Below are 17937 nucleotides of genomic sequence, written 5' to 3' on the forward strand. Positions count from 1 at the left end.
TGCAGCTCTCAAGAACCTTTTGGATCTCTGCCAGAGTCATCCTCCTGGCCTGTCCCAGCTGAGGGGCTCCACAGAGCATGTGGGTTGGGCCTGCTCCCAAAACATCCTCACTGGAGAAGATTTACCCAGTAGGACCCTGCATCAGCCAAGTGTTAGCTGCTTGGTGAGATGTCTGTTAAAGCTTTCTAACAGCATGGGATTGTCAGAAGTGTTTGTGTGAATAGACCGAGAATACTCAAAAGACGAATGTTCCGTGGGCATCCTAGCTGCTGAGTGCCTCACCGCCCACTGAAGGTGCTTTCTTCAGTGGCCTAGAACATGATCCATTTTAGAGATGTTTCCCAGGCTGTTGGTGTTATGGATACCTGAGGAAAGGCCACTGGAGAGCTGAATAAGTCAAATTATGTGGAGCCTTTATTCTCTCTTTTGGGCTGTACCAAGAAGAGTAGTAGTTAAGACACAGAACAAATCTCCAATTTGTTCAAATTTTTTAAAGACAAAAACCAAACTTCTGTGACACACACAGAAAGGTAGCTGTGGACAATCTACAGGAAGCAGGCAAGCAAGGTGTTTATAGAAGCAGAAAGATACTAGTTAATTCCCATAACCTTGAACTCGGGGACACATTATATAGGAATTTATGGCTGGTTTACGTGACCAGTAAATTTTATGACTAGTCTACGAGACCAGTACAATTTATGACCAGTCTACACAATGAGAGACAAGTTTACTCAGGATAATTTTAGCACTTAAAAGTATTCCTGAATACTTTCCCAAGATGGTGTAACTATAGTTCAGTAGCTTACTACACTGAAAAAAAAAAGACATATGTTCTGTTTCTGTTGGATGCAATATTCTGTAGATATCTGTCATGCACATTTGATCTATGATGTAATTTAATTCTTAGGGTTTTTTTCTTGACTTTTGGTTTGGACACCCTATCTAGAGAGGAGAACAGGTATTTGAAATCATCCACTACTGTGCCAGGACCAACATGACAGTCAGTGTCCACCACTGTTTATTGTATGAAATTGGGAATCCTGGTATTTTTCTTTGGAGCCTCAAATATGCATTTCTTTTTATTTTGCATTTTCACATTCTGATACTTATCAAAAGCATACATTGTGATGATAAAAGGCAGCATAATCTACTGAAATAGCACTTCCTGGTGCTGAGCACCGTGTCACGTGGTTGTCTCACTTCCTCTTTTCTAATAATAATAATTATTATTCTTTAATCTTTTTACAGTCCAGTCATTATCCCCCCTTCTTGTCCACCTTCCAATAGTTTGTCAGCCCATCCCCCCTCCCATCTCGAAGAGGATGTCCCCATCCTCTCCCCCACCCCAACAGTCCTCCCCCTTCCCTGGAGCCTTAAGTCTCTTGAGGGTTAGGCGCTTTTTCTCTCACTGAGGCACAGTCCTCTGCTGTATATGTGTCGGGGGCCTCATATCAGCTGGTGTATGCTGCCTGGTTGGTGGCTCAGTGTCTGAGAGATTGCAGGGATCTAGGTTAGTTGAGACTGCCTTTCCCTAATTCAGATTCAGCTCCTGCTTCCTGACATGCTTGAGTTCCAGACCTGACTTCCTTTGGTGATGAACAGCAATGTAGAAGTGTAAGCTGAATAAATTTTTTTCTCCCCAACTTGCTTCTTGGTTGCAATGTTTGTGCAGGAATAGAAACCCTGACTAAAACACCTCCCCAACTTGCCTTTGGTCGTGGTGTTTTATCACAGCAATAGAAGTGCTATTTAAACTCTCTAAATTATATCTCCAGAACTCTCATGATGGAAGGAGAGAACTGACTCCTAAAAGTTACTTTCTGACCTCCACACACATGCGATGGCAGATATGCACCCCTGGCCCATGCATGAACATGTACACATAAAATAAACAAATGGGAAGAAATGAAAATAGTCACACTTACACACCATTTCCTTTCTGTTCATGTTTTCTGTAACCTTTTTTATCATTTAATTCTGAAAATGCTACCTTATCTCAGTCTGCTGAAGAGCTAGAAGAAAGGAAAACTTTTGGTTTGCAAAACTTTTGGTTTGAAAAAAATTAGTGCCACAGGCTTTACCTTTTTACTATTCTTAGTCTTCAAGATAAAATAGACTGGAAATAGACTCTGAAGGAAACTTGAGAACAATTTTATTGGATTTTGAGAGGATAAAATCAACAAAGTAGGCAAGCTAGAGATCTTGGTACATGCTGAGAGGAGGAAGCTGGCTCAGAGGAAGAGAGGGAGTCAAGGACTTCTGAATTCGAGGTCAGGACTTCTGAGTTAGAGGTCAGGAAGCCAGGCAGACTGAGCAGCAGAGGTCTACAGGCATCGTGAGTATGTGAGCCAGAGTTGGCTTCAGAGAGGGAAGTGAGAACGTCTAGAGTGCCAGAACAATTGTAAGTTTTTGGCCAATATCCAGTCATAAAAAGGAGATAAAAATGGAGGAAATGAAAAAGAGTTATGATTTTAGATAATTCAAAGAACTCACAAAGTAGGTAGCTTTGTCAGTGAGGGTTTGTAAATGCATGTGACTGAGAGAGGGGCCTCTGGGGTAGGCCCTTAAATACACGCCTCATTAAGGGGATGGGTATTTTTCTCCTTAGCACTGTCTTTAGGTTTACCATTTCTGGAACCAGTGGCTTGGCCGTGGGGGGTCAGGGGAAGACATATTTTCCTGATTGACAGCCCAATTTTGATGAATACTTAACAGAGGGATCAGTAGTATGTCTTTGTAATCTTATAATTTTTTGGCCAACCCAGGACCAGAGGAGATTTAGATCCTGTTCTTCTGTCCAGAAATTATATAACAGAGCATACTCAAGAGAATTAAAAAATAACAATAAAAAGTACAACCCTGAAATAGTCATACTTTACCAAGAGGAACTATTCTTTCCTTCACAGGCTTCAACAAAACCCCACCACTTCCTCCATGCCATGTGATTCTCCATCTATGGAGACGTTCCCATTGCAGAATGGTCTCCTTCCTGTGAATTAGCATGTAACCGGGAACACAGAAGATGGGGTCTAGAGCTGATTATGAGGGCTGGGCTGTGTCAGTGACTTCCAAGCCTACTAATGTCTGACTACTCACCTAACAGGGCTAAAGTGGGGAAGAGCAGACGGGAACGCCATGGAGCCTGGCAAGATGACAGTCACTGAAATGCAAACGGAGCACCTCCGAGGATGACGAGGATGACGAGGATGACGAGACAGGTGGGAAGAAGTGAAGCAAAAGCGAGAGGTAGGGTCACTGTGGTGGTGGACAGTAATGTTTATAAATTAAATCCAAGTAAGATTACATTGTCTTCTGATTAGAGGAAAACAGAGGGCTGGGAAGACAGAAGGACTGGAGAAAGTTCTATAATGCTAGAGAGAGTAGCAAATGTGTTTTTACAGCAAAAGCAAAGCTCAGACCCCAACCTCCATGAGTTAGGCTGGGCCACCAATTCCATACGTCAATTAAAGAGCTGAACAATGTCCAGAGTTGAGCAACACCATAAAGCACAAAGAAGGCATTGATTCAACGTGGCTACATTTGGAGGGGGGACAGATAAAGGTGTCCAAGTACTCCAGAAGTTTCTACATGAGGTTCTCACATGAGGTTCAAGTTTAAATAGACGATGGAAGATGTGTAATTAAGCAGTCTGGTTGAGCTGAGGTGCTGCCTTCAATCTATCATTGTCCCAACTCTGGTTGAGTTTTTGAGATGTCCCACAAGGTTTTGATCCTGGAATCCAAGGTGACTTAAGAGAAGTAAAGGCCACTAACTTATCTCTTAGCTTTTAGCCTAAATAACATTTGCAAGATAAAGACAGATATGTCAGTTTTCATCTTGCTATTTTTGTGGGCCAGTGATGGTTTGAGTGAGAATAGCCCTTGTAGGCTTCTGTATATTTGAATGCTTTGTCCCAAGTTAGTGGAAATATTTGGGAAGGATTAAGAGGTGTGGCCTTCTTAGAGGAGGGTATCACTGGGGGTAAGCTTGAGGTTCCACAAACTCACCCATTCCCAGTTAGCCCCCTCTCTCTGCTTCTTGGTTATTATCTCAACATGTAAGCTTTTTGTTACTGTTTTGGCATCATGGCTGCTTGCCTACCTGCCTGCCTGCCTGCCATGTTTCCTGCCATGATGGTCACAGTCTCACCCTCTGAAACTGTAAACAAGCCCCCAATTAACTCTTTCATTTGTAAGTTGCCTTGGTCGTGGTATCTTTTAACATCAAAAGAAAAGTAACTAAGGCAGGGCCCAAGTCAATGCTTTTCAGCAAAGGTAGCTTTTAAGAATCCGTTGAAATAGTCCCTGTTAGTGGTATATTTTAACTTTTGTAAACATGTACATTTATACGTCGTGAGAATTATTGGGACATAGGTTAAAGCCACGTCTCAGTTCTTTTCTCCCATCACAGCATCAGTCATGGTGTTCTGTAAAAGGACAAGCTGCTTTCCCCTTCCCTCCTGCGCCCTCTGGTTTCACACAGTATGCAAGATAGTTTTGATGCAGCAAATACTGAAGAAAGAAATAATACATTAGGCCAGATCTTGGGAAAAATGATCTTTGAGGCCTCCTTCTACCTAACAGACCTATTTTAGTACTTGCATTTTTGTGACTTTTTTTCCTGCACATAAAGTTTCTGTATTGATTCTGAAATGTAATCTGTGTTCAGATTGTCCACACTTTAGGTGGCAGGGCACGGGGACTTCCTCAGTAATCATTTTCTCCAGGACTAGAGTCCCCAACTGTAATGGTGGGTTTGTGTTTTTCTCCGTTTTAGCAATATCATTTTACTTCTTGGATTCTGAGGTGTTATTGTTACACATACACAAGCACTCTCGCATGCATGCACGCGCGCGCGCGCGCGCACGCACACACACACACACACACACACACACACACACACACACAGGAGACTGTTGCATAATTCGGTTACAGATGTGTTAGAACTTATATCTGCAATTCCACTATTTGCTATCTTTTTTTTTTGGTTCTTTTTTTTTTTTTTTGGTTCTTTTTTTGGGAGCTGGGGACCGAACCCAGGGCCTTGCGCTTCCTAGGCAAGCGCTCTACCACTGAGCCAAATCCCCAACCCCCACTATTTGCTATCTTTTAGCTTTCACTTTTTCTTTTCCCTGGCTGCCTTTCTGTGGATTTTTAAAAAACACACGGCTGTGATAAAGATCACACTGAAAAGCAATCTGGGAGGGAAGAGTTTATTTCATTTTACACTCTCAGGTCACAGTTCATCACTGAGGGAAGTGAGGGCAGCGACTCAAGGCAGGAACCTGGAGGCAGCTGATGCTGTGGCCACGGAGGAGTGATGCTTTCTGACTTGCTCCTCTGGGCTTGCTCAGCCTGCTTTCTTTTTCATTCCCGGACCACTTCCCAGAGGTGGCATTGCCCGAAATAAAATAAGCCCATCCACACCAATCATTAATCAAGAAAATGCACCATGGGCTTGCCTACAGCCAGTCTTGTGAAAACATTTTCTCGGTTTTGGTTCTCTCCTCTCAGACAATTCTAGCCTCTAGTTTACGTTGAGTTGACAGAAAAGCCAACCATCCACACAGCTTGATTTACTTGTAGTGTTTTTGCATTTATGTCTTTGGATAATTCTTTTAATGTGCATGCACGCGTACTTGTGTGTGTGTGTATGTGAGTGTGTATGTGTGTGTGTGTGTGTGTTCATAACAAAGTTATAACAAAAGTATTTCTTTAATGTGTCCACACTGTGAAGAGGAGCAAAGAAATTCACTAACCCCAACCTCGTACCCCCAGGTCCATTTTCAAGGTTTCACCATGAGGTTTAGACTGAAATAAAGAACAAGAGACATTCATGGCTAAGCATCCCTATCAAGGTCCTGCTTATCATCATTGTCTGGGGCTGCAGTCTCTCCTGTAAGGTAACCTGACAAGTTGTCAGAACTGTACAGAATCTCCTTGCAGGAAACAAGCTGCCTTTCTGATGGGCAGCAGATCCCGGACTTTTCCATCTCTATGCACAAGATTCTTGGGAAACTCCAGCTCTTTGGAGTGCATTGTATCCGTGTGATGCACCTACAGAGAAGGTCGTGAGTGTCTTGTCAGAACATCTTCATCCTTGCCATGATCCTTGCCTTGTTTTCACCCTCCTTCTTGAGGGGAAATGACCATGGCATAGCATACATCGTAAACAGAAGACAAGTAGGGGAGATGTTAGATTCAGTTGGTGTCAGGCAACCACATGCAAAAATGTCTCCCCATAACCTCTAGGCCTTAGTTCCTTTTGGAAGGGCTGCCAGGAGTGGTTTCATTTTTGTTGTTTGCTTTGAGACAGTCTCACCATGAAACCCAGGCTCATCTCAGACTTACAGTCTTCCCACCTCAGCCTCCCACATTCTAGATGTATAGGCATGTGCTACCCTCCTCAGCATAACTCCATTTTTATTTTGATAGTTTAATCCTTGTTTCTGAACAATATTCTCTGATGACACTGATGATTAGCCATCTGGTGGTTTGGTTTCAGTTACTTCTCATCACTGATGTTCTTTCCAGAGAATGGTCCAAAATAGCTGTACTTTTAGTTTTGAGTAAGCGAGTTTGTTAAGCATGCAGTGAACAAAAATAAAACAACAAAAAAAGCAAGTTGTAGATAGATAGCAAAACATTAGATTTGTTGCTTACAGCATCCACCAGAAATGACTGGGGAAGCCCCATGAGACAACCAGCTCAAGTTCAGATTACAAGATTTCAGTTGAGATACAGAGTGTCCCTTCCCCCCAGGTCTCCAAGTAAAAGAGCATATAGAAAGCAACAGAAAGATACATTGTGTCATCCAATGGGCGAGGCCCCAAAATTCATCTGTTTGGATACTTGGTCTCCAGTCAATGGAATTATTTGGGAAGGATTAGGAGGTGTGGCCTTATTGGAGGAGCTATGTCATTAGGGTAAGCTTTGAGGTTTCAAAAGCCCACACATTCCCAATTAGCTCTCTCTGCCTCATGGTTTTTATGGATTTTAGGATGTAATCAGCTACTGCTTCAGCACTAGCTCACCTGCCTGCTACTATGCTCCCTGCCATGATAGTCACGGACTTTAACCCTCTGAAACTGTGAGCCCCCCAAATAAACTTTTTCTTCCATAAGTTGCTTTGGTCATGGTGTCTTATCACAACAATTGGAAAGTAACTTAAGACAGAAGTTGGAGGAATTTCTGTGACAGACCTGATGATGCTGGTTTGGGGGATGTCTGGAAGATTTTGAACTAGAAATACAGTTAAATATTATAAACAGAGCTTAATGGGCCATCCTAACAGGGTTTTGGAAGATAGTAGTACTAATAGCAGGTGGACTGTGGAGGTCCAGCTTGAGAGGTTTCAAAGGGGGATAATATTAGCAACTGGACTAGAAACCATTTTAATGATATTTTGGCAAATAATATGGCTGCGTTCTGCCCTTGTCCTACATTGAAAAGTACTGCATTGTGTTTTTTGGTGGAGGGAAGTTCAAGAAGGTCTAATATTGATTTTGCCACATTGTTATTAAAAAGAGCAAGTGTGTGTGTGTGTGTGTGTGTGTGTGTGTGTAAACACAAAATATAGAGTTTAAAGGGAAAAAGCATCAGGAAATTTAGTGTTGGAAGCAGGACATATGATGAAGAGTGAGGAGAGGCCAGACCTCAAGACAAGGCCCTACCCAGCTCAACTTCCACGATGTACAAAAAAGAAAAAAAAAAGGCCAAAATTTTTCTGTTCCTAAGAAGCAACAACAGAGGGAGATTTCTGTAAATGTAATTCAAAGAGTCAGGGTTCCATCCCAAGCAGGCAGTTAGACCTTGCTACTTCACTCACACACTTCTGGCTACTTCACTCACACACTTCTGGCCTTAGAGTCTTGAAGGATACAAAGGAAAAGAATTGTGTAATCTTCCTCTATGAGGAAGGGGAGCTGCTACAGACCGGAAATAGGTAGCAGGATGGGCTTCGCATAGAGTCCCTGAAAGGCCATTGTGTGAAGTTGTGAAAATGAAGCCTGGCTTGCATTGGTGACCCCAAGATGTTGGTAATTAGCCAGAGCTGTGAGACATTGGACAAGGAGGGCTTTCGACAGGGAGTGGAACTAGGTCAAGAAAGAAAAATGTGGTGTAGGTAGTAAAGCTGGAGGGGTAGAACCATCTAAGCCTGTTGACATCAGACATAAAGCTACAGGATTTGGTTTTGTCTGCTGAGTTTTGCTCTTTCTTTGGTTATTATGTCCTATGTTCTCATTCCTTCCTTTTTGGAATGATAATATATATTCTATGCCTTTGCATGTTGGAAATAAGTGATTTGCCTTTTATTTTCCAGGGGATTACAACTAAGAGACTAGATTGGATTGTCTCAGAAGAGATTTTGGACTTTTAAATTGAGTTGAGACTGTAAAATATTATGGGTATTTTTGAGGTTAATTAAATGTGTTTTGCATTATGATATGGTCATGAGCCTATGGAGGTTAGGGGCTGGGATGTGGTGGTTTGAATGACAATAGGCCCCACAGTCTCATATATTTGAATAAATAGTCCCCACTTGGTAGAACTGTTTGGGAAGGATTAGAGGTGTGCCCTTGAGGCAGTGCATCTAGGGATGAGCCTTGAGGTTTCAAAAGATTTGATTCTCAGTTCTCTCTCTCTCTCTCTCTCTCTCTCTCTCTCTCTCTCTCTCTCTCTCTTCCTCCCTCCCTCACTCACTCCTCCCTCCCTCCGTCTTTCCTCCCTCCATCCCTCCCTCCCCCATTCCTAATTGCAGATCAAAATGTGAACTCTCAGCTGTCCCTATTGCCATGCTTTGCTCTGACATCATGGACTCTGACCTTCTGCAGCTTTAGTCCTTCTTAGAAGGTGGAACAAAATAGTAGCAGGAGGAAATACTGAGGCAAAGTGTGGAGCAGAGACTGAAGGAAAGGAAGGAAGCAGAGACTGCCCCGTCGGGGGATCCATCCCATATACAGACACCAAACCCAGACACTATTGTGGATACCAAGAAGTGCATGCTGATAGGAGCCTGATAGAGCTGTCTCTTGAGAGGCTCTGCCAAAGCCTGACAGACACAGAGGAAGATGCTCGCAACCAACCATTGGACTGAAAACAGGGTCTCCAATAGAGGAGTTAGAGAAAGGACTGAAGGAGCTGAAGGGGTTTGCAACCCATAGGAACGACAACAACATCAACGAACCAGATCCCCCCAGAGCTCCCAGGGACTAAACCACCGACCAAAAAGTACACATAGAGGGACCCATGGCTCCATCCACATATGTAGCAGAGGATGGCCTTGTCGGGCATCAATGGGAGGAGAGGCCTTGGTCCTGTGAAGTCTCGATGCCCCAGGGTAGGGGACTGCCAGGGTAGGGAGGTGGGGGGCAGAGTGGGTGGGTAGGGGAGCATCCTCATAGAAGCAGGGAGAGAGTTGATGGGATGTGGGGCTCTAGAGGGGAAACTGGAAAAGGGGATAACATTTGAAATGTAAATAAAGAAAATATCTAATAAAATAAAGGAAAAAAGAAAAAGAAAACAAGACAAGAGATTCCCAGGAAGAGCAGAGTTGTCTTTCCATAGCTAAGCTTTTGGCTTCTTGTTGACTTCTCCAGACAGAAGGAAGGAACCTAGGCCATAAATTCCACCAACCCCTTTGCCCTGAGGACAATTCCCCTCCTAGGAGGAACACTAAACTCACACAGTAACTCCACCCACCCCTGAGACCCACCTATGCCACAAGGTCCACATGTCTTACACATGCCTTCTTCTCCAGGTAGAGAAACTCCCCATATCGTATAATAATAGAAACTATAAATGTACAAAGCACACAAAGGATATTACAAGTTTCAGGAAAACAAAAAACAAGTCTCATACAAAGGTAGACTCATCAGGATAACAGCCGACTTTTCAATGGAGACTGTGAAAGACAGAAAGACTAGTGAAAGACAGAAAGATCTGTGAAAGATCACCGATGCCAGCCCAGACTACAATACTCACTAAAACTATGAGTCATAATCAACTGAGAAAGGAAAGCTTTTTGTAAAGCTTTTCTTTACAAAATGGATGAAAGGGACATACATCTACAAAGCTAGTTATAGAGAGAATACTAGAGGGAGATTCAGGTCTGAAGAGAAGGTTAAACATTCCCAAGGCACAAGGAACAAGTAATTTCAGGCCATCAAATTAAAAATGTCAAGGAGAACACCACCAAAAAACAAAATGGCAGGAATTAATGTATACCATTCAGTAGTTACTCTCAATATTAATGGTTTTGGTTCTTCAGTGAAGAGACACAGATTAGTAGGTTGGATCAGAAAACAATATTCATCTTTTTTTCTTCCAAAGAAACACACATTATGACCAATAGAAGACATCACTTTAGGGTTTTCCAAGCCCATGAAACTAAGAAACAACCAAGCATAGATATTCTACTTTCTGGTAAAACAAACTCCAAGCCAAATCTAATCAGAAGAGCTGGGGTGAAGCATTTTAGTCTTTAAAGGAAAAATTCACCAAATAAGATATTACAATCTTAAACATATATACACCAAATTTGGAAGTGCCCAATTTCATAAAAGGAATACATTTACACTCAATACCACAGATCACACAGTGGTAGTGGGTGATTTTAGTATCCCATTCTCATAAACAAAGAGGTCATCTAAAAAAAACACTAGGATAGAAAAATTGTGGAGTTTAATAACATCATAAATCAAGTGGACTGAATAGGTACCTACAGAAAATCCCACCCAAAACACTAAAGAATACACATTTTTTTCAGCAGTCCATGAGACTTTCTCCAGATATAGAGCACATATTAGAATACAAAGCAAATCTCAAGTACAGGAAAACTGATTCCATTCACAGCAGCCAGGAAACAGACTAGATGCTCATCCACTGATAAATAGCTAATGAAAATGTGGTTGTTTACACAATGGAATATTCCTCCGCTACCAGTAAAAGTCATCACCATGTTTGCAGGTGTGGTGGTTTGAATGAGAACAGTTCATCTATTTGGCCCCTACTTGTTTGTGCTCTTATTTGTTTTGAGACAGGGTCTCACTTTGTACCCTCAGTGACCCTGAAATCATTAGGTTCAAACTCTGGATCCTGGCAACTATAAAAACCTAGGTCACCAGTCCTACATAGGCCAATTAAAGAGGCAAACAGTAGTACAAAAGCAGGAAAATGAGATTTGCTTAATATGGATGCATTAAGATGGGGAACAAAGAGGTCCAGTGGGACCTCCCCTCCCCAATCTAGATTAATGTTCCTAAGGTTTAGTGAGGTTTAAGTTTAACTACACCAAAGGGATCTGCATAACCCGGTGGTCCTTAGCCCTCACTGTCTAGACTTCAGTCTCTCCTGCAAGGGCCAGCAAGCTACCAGAATGGTGAGATTTCTTCCCAGAAGACAAGTTCCTTCTCTGGCTAGCACAAAGTTCAGCCTTTTGCTTTCCGCTGCATGAGATTCTGTGGGCATTTCAATGGCTTTAGACCATTATTTCCCTGGTCTGATAGACAAGGAAAGAATTAAAAGTGTCAGTTTCTGGCACCTTTGCTCCTGCCGGGAGGGTTACACAGGTTGGCCTGGAGCTCTCTGGAAACCGATGTTGGCCTTATACTTCTAACAATCCTCCTGCATCAGTCACTTGAGTTTTAGGGTTACAGACAATAGTTGCGAAGTCAATTTTTTTTATTTAAAAGCAAGGCTCTTAATCCATCCCTTGATAATATTTCCGGAATCACCCACTAATATTGGAGGGATTGGTGTAGTTAAATGTGGGCGGAATGAGCCTACCCGGATTGCATGCTGTTATTAGGCTGTAATAATTGTGAACCTATGCTGCCCAGATATAGGACATCATGACTTTTGTTCAACTTCATTATATCAGTGTCTGCACAGGACTTACAACTGAGAGAGACATGTTCTCTATCACTTTAACCTAAAAATCAAATAACAGTTAAATTCCTTCTTGATCTTCAGAAGGGAGATCCAGGAGGAAGCTGTGATCATAGGTACCAAACAGCTATCAAATTGACTAAAATATCCTGAGTTCATATTTCTCCAGTCAAGCTTTGGAAGCCAAGATAAAAACCCACAAAGAGGAGCCCAGTAGATTGATGCTCCTATGAGCCTATCAGGGGATTCTAAAAGACTTTAAAACAGGTGTTTTAAAATATCCTTTGCTCTGGTTTCCCCTGGTTCTGCCTTGGGTGAAGAGAGTCTGGCTCCAGCTTCTTGGTTATGTTCTCCAGATGAGCACTTCTGAATTCCTGCCCGTGGAGGTGAGACTGAGAAGAGGCTCCCTGACACCTGATTGGGCAGCTGGGCTGGACAGCTCACCCGCTACCCATTCATACTTCGCCCCAGTCTTTACCATAAATCTTTTGTAAAAAGCCAGTGTAACAGCTCAAACTTATTTCCCGGAACCCTTCTTGCTCTCTCTCTTTCTCATTTAAGCTACCACCCATGAATCAGTAAGTCACATCTCTCTAGAACTCATCCTCTGTGGTCTGGTTTCTTTCACTCTCAAAGACACTCCAGCAAGGTGTAAGGTTCACACTTTTACTCCCAACACTGATGAGGCAAGGAAAGGAAGATCCCTGTGAGTTCAAGACCATTCCAATATCTGGAAAGAGTTCCAGGCTGATCATGGCTATGGGGTACCTGAAGAGAAAAACTCCAGAGACGCCTGAATAAGTCAGTCGCTCTCTTCTATTTTACCTCCATCGGGACTGTCCCAACCAGAGCAGCAGGAAGCAGTATTGACCTGTAGCTTGTTTTTAAAGTCAAGGACCACAATTGTGACATATATAGAAAGGCAGGAGTGGACATTTGCAGCAAGCAAGTGTTGTTGACAGAAGCAGAGAGATAGCAAGCATTTAAGTGGTCAGGGTGTTCTCATAACTGTTAGATTAGAGTCCAGTTTATCTTATGAATTTATGGCTGGTCTAAGTGACCAGAGACCAGTTTTACTCAAGACAGTTTTAGCACTTAAAGTATTTTTAGGAATTCTTTCATGAGATAGCATAACTGTAGACCAGTAACCCACCACATGGCTAAACAGTAAGCCTCTGCATTTAAAAAAAGACACACCAATAGTCATGTATCAGTGAAAGCCATGTAGTTATGAACTTTCTTGCTGTCTTTCCTGTAAAAGTATTTAGCTCTTTCTTACTGTTTTGTATAATCCCACTTAGACTGATATTCATAATCTTTTTTTTAAGATTTATTTATTTAATGTATTTGAGTATACTGCTGATCTCTTCAGACATACCTGAAGAGGGAATCAAATCCCATTACAGATGGTTGTGAACCACCATGTGGTTGCTGGGAATTGAACTCAGAACCTCTGGAAGAGCAGTCAATGCTCTTAACTGCTGAGCTCTCTCTCCAGACCCAGTGTCCACAATCTTTTCATGCTTAATAGGGCCTACATGATTCTATCTTGGGTCTCTGCTTTCTGTTGTCTCAGCATGTGGGCCTTCCTGCATCTTGACATGCAGAACACAGTCATTGTTGAACACCCCAGTGCCTAGAACTGCCTGGGGGAGTAGTGTTCAACAAACAGCAATTGAAGTAATGAGCTAATGTGTTAAGGCTGAGTTTATTGTCTTGCCAACTCAACTGCAGTCTATGATTAATTTAAAAATTTGGGAAATATAAAAAAGTAAAACAAAACCTTATAGAATTCAATACTTAAAATTACACTTACAATAAGTCTTTCTAGTCATTTTTACTGTCTGTGAAACTTCAGTTGATCTTATGTGGTTATTTTTATAACATTTGACAGAGAATTTGACCATATACTTCCTTGCCCTTGTGTTACATTTGTTTATAGGTATTGCCCCTTATTCTAAAATGGCGTTCAGTCTAGCAAAGATACACTAGTCTAGGATGTCTTTGCACCTACTGAGAGCTCACAGAGTGTACAAGCCAGTGAGTCTGGGAAACCTGCTTTCTAGTGGCTGGAAACAGGACTTGTGTCTGACTCTGAGAGACAGCCAGACCCAGTACCTTCTGTCTGTACTTTGGCATAGTACCTTTGAAATCTGCCTGACAGAGATGAAGATATTCTAAAGAGACATTTATGTTCTCCACTCTTGCTGTCATACAATGGTCTACTCATGCTGAGAAGACAAACCCTAAATCCTGAACCAGCCAAAGGGAGACTTTTCTTCTAGGAAGAGATTTACAACCTATTACATCTCTTTTCCAGGAGAGGCAATGATGGGTCAGTGTTGAGTGGGGCCATGCCTTGACCAGCACTCCTCAGATATGTGTAACTCTGACCCTCCGCTTAAACCTCAACCTCATTTCAGGATCCCAAAGATGGTCCTGAAGTAGGAGAGCTCTTCCCAGGTCCCACTGAGTAAATTCCCCTTTCTATTTTTCACTATTAATTTGGCTGTTTTAATCTGCTTATTGAGAATGGGTGGATTACTCTTGCTTGTTGGGGAATAGGCTGAAACCCTAAGTTAGGCAACATCTGCCTTTGCCTCCCCTTTCTGGAAGAGAGTGTGTTTGAAGGTTTGGCCACAGGAGTGGCCTCCCTAGAGACCAAATGAAATCCACTCCACTCTGCAGGTATTTACATCCAACACTGTTGTTTGCATGGGGTGAATGTTAAGCAAACCCCACCCCAGTAACTGGTATGTGCATGTTCTACATTTCCTACAATTCCCCAGGGGCTTGGACTCCTAATTAGCCCAACCCTCCACCCTCCCAAGTTCCAGGATCCTCTGGCTAGCAGGTTGCAAAAGGGATGGCATGTGTAGGTTTCTCCCAAAGCCAGTGTTACCAGGGAAACTGAATTCCTGTGGGGAATTCTTAGTCTCCATAAAAAAAAAAAATAACATAGAAACAGTCTCAGAAAGAAATTCAAGGACAATTTCATCAGTGTTTAAGATAAAAACTTAGTACAGGTTAATTGAAAATCCCAGCAGCCATGAAAAGGAGGGGTGGATGGAAAAAATCCTCCCTTTTAAAATTAGTCATCAGATAGAAATAGATAGCCTATTAAGAAAGGAAAAAGCACTCCCGGGAATGAGGGCAGGCTCGGGAGCTAAGGAGAAAGTCCGAAGAGCATGTGTCACGCAGGGAATGCATTTTACACAGACCTCCTGCTGTATTTTGCTGTATTTTGCTGTATTTTGTAGGTTGTTTTCTGCATATTGTCAACATTAAAAAACAAACAAACAAACAAAAAAACAAAAACAAAGCAAAACGAAAAACCCCCATTAGCTCTCTTCTCATCTTAAAAGGATTAAGAGACAGTTTATCCTGAAGCCATTATGAATGACATGACCAAAGAGCACAGAGGTAGATGACCCCAAATTCCATGTTCCAATGTGGAAGCAGCTGCATGGGTTTTCTATAATTTTAAAGTATAACTAAGTCAAGGCAAGTTTAAACTACATTGGTGGGTACATGAGGAAGGCAGATACATTAAGATGGGGAAGTTTTATTCTATAGGGCCACGGTACCATCAAATGGCACTCTTAGCTCTTGAATTGATGGAAGGTAGTGTGCTGCTAAGTTAATAGCATGTATCTATCTGTCTGTCTATCTATCTATCATCATGAGGTGTTAGTTCAGATAGAGTCGGGCAAGGAATGGCTGGTCCGGAAGGCTAAAACTAGCCCAAGATACCTACATCGAGTCTCTTCACAGCACTGAAATTCTAATCAGTCTATCAGTGCCTGCAGACACAGACTCCTTCTAGGAGTTGTTCACAGTCAGACACAGCTCCTTCTTCAGAATTTTCATTCACAATTCACAGTTCTATGAAAGAAGATCTTCAGTCCTCCTCTACTAAAGTTTTTCTAAGTGCTCCCTGGTCAGTGCTCCCACGTGGGTATGGGAACTGACCGTGTCTCTCTCCAGCAGCTCTCTCCCCTCCTCTCCCTTCTCACTACCATTACTGCCTAGTAGTTTAAATGATCAGATTAGAATTTATGTAGCCATAGATAGAAGACAAAAGAGCAAAACCGTGTGACAGCTCTCTAGTTTAAGGATAATACTTCAACAGAAGCTAATACAACAAATTGATTCCTGGTAAAAGCAGCCTTGGGCTCCTGTTCTATGGACTAGAGAGTATGCAACATTTTAGTTCCAACTTTCCTATCAGATCAAGATGCTAAATGGTGCTTGTAGTGACTGGTGTGATTTTACAATCATTTTACATCCTCATTCCTCACTGCAGCAGGGTTATTGTACAAGTGGTGTCTCCCTTCCCTATTTTACACACACACACACACACACACACACACACACGCACACACGCACTCACGCACGCACGCACGCACGCACGCTCACACACACTACGGACAGGGCAAGGGGCTTCTACTTAACTTAATTCCTCTAAATCATTTCCTCTGTGAGATCTGGTTTGCGACTATCCTTCCTTTAACCCTGGACTTCAACGAGTGATCTACTCCTTAGTCTCTGAAACTACAGGTAAGAGTCTTGTCCTGTAACATAAAGGCCAGGGTTTGCTTGGTTTTTTTCTTGTTTGCTTTGTATCTGACAAAGAACTGAGCAAGACACAGAATGGTCATGGTGAAAAGATGGATTTGCTATAAGTGAAAAAGATACAATGCTCACCAAAGGCAGAGAGCGGTTCCAGCAGATCCTGCTCTCCAGCCCCTGAGGTTTTCCTTACAGAAACGAAAGGAAGGAGTCTCTGAAAGGATCTATTTCTGGCTGCCTCTGTTTTCTTTGTTTATGAGAAGGGATTTGTATCACTGATAGGTTATTTCTCTGCTGGTGCAATAAGCCAATTCAAACCAGATTAGACTATATTAAATGCATGTTTATTGGGAAGCTGCTCTCAGATGGTCAAGTTGCTTTCAGGAAGGAGAGAGGGGAAGGGGAAGAGAAAAAGAGGAGAAAGCAGAGAGAAGGAAAGGGGGAAAAAGAAGAGGAGAAGGAAACAAAATGTCTGGATTATATAGCAAAAAGCCTATGGGGAAAGTTCAGAGTTGGGTGTGGGGTATGCAGGTAAGGACTGAGGGATGCTGGGAGAACCTGGAGGCCATCTCTGCTCTGGTATGTAAAGTATGCACCTCAGCCCTTTGTCCTGCTGTCTGAAACCAAACAGCCATCTGGTCTTGGTTGCTGGTCCCTTGAGCTGGTTTTCTTTTAGTTCACAGTCACATATGTCTGACTTAACTTTCTGCCTCATTAGAGATGCACCCTGTGACTTTCTTCTTGCACTCATGACTTGTGCTCTGCATTTTCATATGTCCTCTGCCAGGCCCATGATGTCAGTGAGGGTAGGGACCGGCCTGTTTTTGTTCATTGTGTCTCTGGTGCTTAGCAGACTAACAGCCTAGAGTGTGATTACTCTCAATAAATATTGTTTGAATGAAATGGAGAACAGACATGAGTACCGAAGCAACAAAGGTACCAGTTAGTTTGTTTGCCAGATGTCAAAAGTTGAAACCCGAGTATGAACCCTTGGCTAGTAACACAGTTTCTCCATGTCACTGTTTCCCTGTCTGTGAAGTGAAACGGTGGGCATCCCATAGGGTTGTTGTCCCAACAGATGGTAAACTTCAAGAAGAGCTAGACACACACGTAATCAACCCATTAGTGACTGTTGTCACAACCACCATTTTCTACTCTTGGTCAGTAGTCCTGTGGTAATGACTATTATCTTATAGGTATCTCGATGTAGTTTTACGACTGTTTCAGCAGATGCAATTTCTAGAAGCCGAGTTGCTTGGGATTATTTCTGTGTATTGTCTTGGAAAGACACAATTTTATGTTTTTCCAAATGCAGAGTGGTGAGAAGCCAACGCCCCTGATCGGTTCTAGATCAGCAGAACTGAGACGGTCAGTGCTTAGTCAGTGATGATAAGCACTTACTCAAAGCTTGCCTTGATGGCAACTCCACACAGTTCATCATGGCCTCCCTTGTCCCTTGGGGGCTTATTTAGAAATT

The 17937-nt window shown here is 42.4% G+C and overlaps 1 long non-coding RNA gene across 5 annotated transcripts in view; it reads left to right on the forward strand.

The window, feature by feature from the left end:
- Window positions 1-2085: 2085 nt before the first annotated feature.
- LOC108350462 (uncharacterized) overlaps window positions 2086-17937 on the forward strand; it is a 43162-nt gene continuing 27310 nt past the window's right edge. Inside the window, exons 1-4 of one of the 5 annotated variants that reach the window (XR_005502460.2) lie at window positions 2086-2401; window positions 2907-3003; window positions 3104-3246; window positions 8761-9400. This is a non-coding gene — a long non-coding RNA (uncharacterized LOC108350462). Of the gene's footprint in view, window positions 2402-2906; window positions 3247-5777; window positions 5849-8760; window positions 9401-17937 lie in introns of those variants that run through there. The other 4 variants (XR_005502461.2, XR_005502458.2, XR_005502457.2 and 1 more) reach the window with 4 other exon arrangements.

The sequence above is a fragment of the Rattus norvegicus genome, chromosome 3, assembly GCF_036323735.1.
Source record: "Rattus norvegicus strain BN/NHsdMcwi chromosome 3, GRCr8, whole genome shotgun sequence".
NCBI lineage: Eukaryota > Metazoa > Chordata > Mammalia > Rodentia > Muridae > Rattus > Rattus norvegicus.